General features: G+C 46.3%; 1 pseudogene; it reads right to left on the reverse strand.

The window, feature by feature from the left end:
- Positions 1-2,156: 2,156 nt before the first annotated feature.
- On the reverse strand, positions 2,157-2,457 carry LOC115505941 (annotated as a pseudogene).
- Between the last annotated feature and the right edge of the window lie 2,389 nt (positions 2,458-4,846).

A 4,846-nucleotide genomic window follows, 5' to 3' on the forward strand; every position in this document is an offset into this window, starting at 1 on the left:
GGCTCCAGGCTCCGAGCCGTCAGTCCAGAGCCCGACGCGGGGCTCGAACTCACGGACCACGAGATCGTGACCTGAGTTGAAGTCGGACACTTGACCGACTGCGCCACCCAGGCGCCCCCAAAATTTTAATTCGTTGCTGGCATTTGAAAATTGGGAGGTTTCCATGAAAATTCAGGTTTCTAGTTCTTTAAAAGCAGCACTATAGAGCGCATGTTCTAGAATACCCAATACCCCAGCCAGGAGTAAGCAGCTACAGCTGCCTCTCGACGGGGAGCTCACACTCCACAGTTTCACCCAGCGGTCCTGCCCTCACTCAGAGTTGGCCTGGACCCCCTCCTGTCTGTGTGACCCCCGGATCCAGAAGAAGTGAAGAAAGGCTCACCGTGTAAACCATTTCATTTTTCACATATTGACTTCTGCAATTTAAGGGAAACAACTTTGCAAAACAACTAATGGAAATGACATCTGGTTTGCAGCTAAGACCCTAGATTTCAAACACTCTCAAACACACACACACACACACACACACACACACACACACACACACACATTTTCCACAACGTTGAGTTGCAAAATTGGCGAAAGCCGGGAGACGTTGGGAAAGCAATTTTCTACACACTTGAGGCGGCCTCCGACTCCAAGGACTTTGAAGTGAATATCTTAGAATGTCATCGCTCAAGTCACAAATGTCCTATTTATAAATATGAGGGGAGAGCAACTATTCTCCGGTATTTATTTTCCTACGTATTGCTTTTCTGGGTGAGGCACGGTATCAGCAAGTTATCACACACAACCCAGAGCAGACCCATTTCACATTACCAAACACCTTTCTCGATGCATCTGGACTGTACATAGTAAGAAGTCGAAATGAGACTGTATTGCTCATGTTCCCACGAACCGCAGATTTTAAAATGCCCAAATCCACAGCGAATATATAGATTTTGGTGAGGTGTCTATGAAAAGATCTTGGATCTTCACAGAGTATGTTTCCTGGGCAATTTCTACAAATGCTTCCAAAAGGGCCTCCCTTCTGTCCCCAGCTTACTTGGTTAACATATGAAATGCCCTTTGTTTTAGTTGTGTTGGTCTTTACAATGAAGTTATTTAGAACTGCTTCCCCATGGTCTTCCCAGTCCCAGTCCTCTTAGGAGTCGGTAAGAAAGTACGTTCTGTAGAGAAAAACGACCCTGAATGAGTGATTCTGGTCTGGGGAGCTCTACACGATACAAATGAGCGCCGATACGCTGATCTCGTTTAGTTTCTAGCGTCGTTGGCACTTTCCTTAACTATTTCACTCTCAGATTTAGGAGCACTCAGCAAAGCAATTCACAAAGGGGGAGCTGGGGAAGGAAATGACTCCAAGCTCCTGGGTTAACGTAGCTCCATTTCTCAGTGAAGGTTATCATGTGAATGCTGCGAGGCTGGGACATGACTAGAAGGAAAAAGCAGTCAGGCTGAGCTCGGAAGAAAGCACGCTGAGTGGGTACTGGGCGGAAGTGCCCCCCCCCCCCCCCCCGCCACGATGTGATTCTTCGTCCTCCTCCTCATCCTTCTCTGAGCATCTTGCCCTTGACTCCACTTTCTACGGCACCGGAAGAAGACACGGCCATGGAGACAGAACATCTGAGGGTTTTTCGTGTGTGGTTTTTTGGTATCCTTTTCCTGCCTCTTGGGGAGCACATTTTTTGAAAGTGTTGGAAAAAAAAAATAAAAATGCCCTTAGCTTAAGAAATTTTGCATTATCAAAAAACATAAATTAAAAAAAAAAAAAAAAACAGGCATCTGGGTGGCTCGGTCGGTTAAGCGTCCAACTTCGGCTCAAGTCACGATCTCGCGGTCCGTGAGTTCGAGCCCCGCGTGGGGCTCTGTGCTGACGGCTCGGAGCCCGGAGCCCGCTTCGGACTCTGTGTCTCCCTCTCTCTCTTTGTCCCTCCCCCACTCACACTCTTTTTCTCAAAAATGAATAAATGTTAAAATTAAAAAAAAAAAAAAAGGATTTTGAGCTATCTGCAAATCAACTCATTTCAGGAGTGGAAGAATCTTTGGTCATTTCTTCATATTAAAATTTACACAGATTCCTGTTTGCGATGTCTTCGGTATTAAAAGAGGCAATCATACCAAGTCTCCTATATGCCATACACGGTAAATTCTTTGCTTCAGCCAACTCTTAGCAGAGGGGCAACTAGAACAACACCATCTCCCTAGACAAAGAGCATTGAATATTCCGTGTTGTTGATTTATATCTCTCTTCATATGTTTCCTCATCGATTTCTATAGTAGTCGCAGTTTCCCCCACTCTCCCAATATCACCTTTCAATGCTGGTCATAAGCATGTAATCTGCCTCGGGGCTCGTTTCTCATTTTCACGTAAATTCGCCCAACCAGGGTGAGCCTGATAAGAGACAGACACTCTTCCACGGTGTTGGTAGTTTGCTGGTGGTCCGCACCGTCTGCCATGTTTCAAACCCTGAGCCTTTCAGAACATCTGAGTTTTTGTTTTCTTCAATTTTTTTTATGTTTATTTAGTTTTGAGAGAGAGAGAGAGAGACAGAGTGCGAGCAGGGGAGGGGCAGAGAGAGAGGGAGACAGAATCCGGAACAGGCTCCAGGCTCCGAGCTGTCAGCACAGAGCCCGACGCGGGGCTCGAACTCACGAACCGAGAGATCGTGACCTGAGCTGAAGTCGGACGCCTAGCCGACTGAGCCACCCAGGTGCCTCAAACATCTGAGTTTTAATCCAGATCTGTCACTTGTTTTATGACTGCCTAGTTGACTTTGTTTTCCTGATCTTTACTTTCGCTCTCTGTTTAATGAGGATAATCCTGCAGGATTGTCGTGACAATTCATTTATTATGTCAACAAGTATCAACTGAGTTTTTAGTTGAGCACTAGATACTGTTCTAAGATGCTGGAAATACAGCAATTGGGGTGGGGGGCGGGGGGCAGGGTCAAAATTTCCATGTTTATGTTGCTTATATTCTAGGGAAGACACCACAAGTAATATAACATTAACATTACATTACTGTAATGCTCTAGGATACTAGATACAAGGTAGTGAGAGCTAATATGAAGGGAAAGACTAAAACCGAGAAAAAGGACAGAGTGCCAGGGGTCAGAGGTGATCTTTAGCGAAGGTGATCATGAGATCTCTTGAGGGAAGAGGTGACGTCGTATCAGAAATTGGAATAGGTCAGCAAGTGAGTGAACCATTAAAGGACAGCAAGTGAAAATGGATTTACAGAGCAGCTACCATATCAGCTGATTCATGACAGAAGTTCGAGAAACAAAATAACATCACGATTGTCCCAGCAATTTTAAGCGAGCTTGAGGTTTACCAGACGGAGTGTCCTGCTCCAGAGCTTTCCTTTAGCAGAAGACCCTTCCTTCCTCTCCTCCACATTCCTTCCTTCCTCCCTCTTTCCCTCCCTCCATTCGTCCCTCCCTTCCTCCCTTTCTTCCTTCCTTGCCTCCTCCCTCCCTCCCTTCCTTCCTCCCTTCCTTCCTTGTTTCCTTCCTTCCTCCCTCCCTTCCTCCCTCCCTTCCTTCCTTCCTCCCTTCCTCCCTCCCTTCCTTCCTTCCTTCCTCCCTCCCTTCCCTCCTCCCTTCATCTTTTCATTCAATAAATATTCACGTTAGGAACTGAAGAAGACACAATAAGTTGATCATCGACCGAAACGAAATGGAGTCCTGGAGAAACACCTAAAAGTAAGACCAGGAATCTGCGCAGCTGAGAGAAAGGCACCTACAGGGAGGTGAGAAGGCCAAAGACAACATTAAGGCCATCTTACGTTTTTGCCCTGAGATGGCCATGAAGGTTCTGGAAAATCTCTAAGGCTTCCTGACATACCAATAACAATTCTGTTGTTTTAGATATTTACAATAGAAAATTGTTTGGGCATTAAACATTTTATTACACAGTGAGGCCTTGGCACTGGTAGAGTAGCTTGTACCAAACTACCGCTCCTGGCAATGAAAATGTTAAACTCTGGAGCAGCTTTCAGACAGTAGAGGACAAGCAAACCGAGGCAGGAAGTGGAGGAGACACGCACCGAGCCATCCAGCTTTCCCCCAGGGTCAGTCCACGTGGCCCACAGGCACACACTTTAGGCAGAAAGCAGCCATCCTGGCCCCCAAAGAGTCAGGTTAGAGTTCAAGGCCGTCGGCGCAGTGAGCATTCGAAGCCGGAAATCCCAGAGAAAAGGACGCGGCGGAGAGGACAGCCCTAATACCTGCACTCGAATTCCTCCCGAGTTCTGTGCTGTCTTTGAACTTCATATACAGCAGAGAAGTGGCAGATCCCAGCTGTGAGCAGCAGGTGCCTGAGGCTGCGGAGATGGCCCTGGAAGTTCAAGCCTCACCACGTTAGAAGGACCTAGGACCACGCAGACTTTCCCTGAAAACTCCAGAAAGGCTCCAGGCTACGAGTAAGCACAGGTTTGCTACCTTATAGCTACAGTTCGAATACATATGGGAAAACACTAGTGCTAATTCCAAGACTAAGGACCAAATTCTCAAAACTAAGGGCAAAATCGGAATCCATCCACCCTAAAAATGAGACTCCACCTAGCCCAAGTATTACCGCCAGTAACTTTTTAAACGCTTCTGAAATAATTTTCGACGTACAGAAAAGTTGCAAATACAGCACAAAGAGCTCCCATATACACGCCACCCGCCTCCTGCTAATGCTACTCTCTTGCGACCTCATAGTACAATGATCAAAGTCATAAAATTACCACTGGTACTATACTAGTCTATTCACTAAACTTCAAACTAGACATTCTTCAAATTTCGTCAATTTTCCCACTAACGTCCTTTTCAGTCCTAGGGTCCAATTAGGATCCCAGGAT

This window comes from Lynx canadensis, chromosome F2 (genome assembly GCF_007474595.2).
Source record: "Lynx canadensis isolate LIC74 chromosome F2, mLynCan4.pri.v2, whole genome shotgun sequence".
Taxonomy (NCBI): domain Eukaryota; kingdom Metazoa; phylum Chordata; class Mammalia; order Carnivora; family Felidae; genus Lynx; species Lynx canadensis.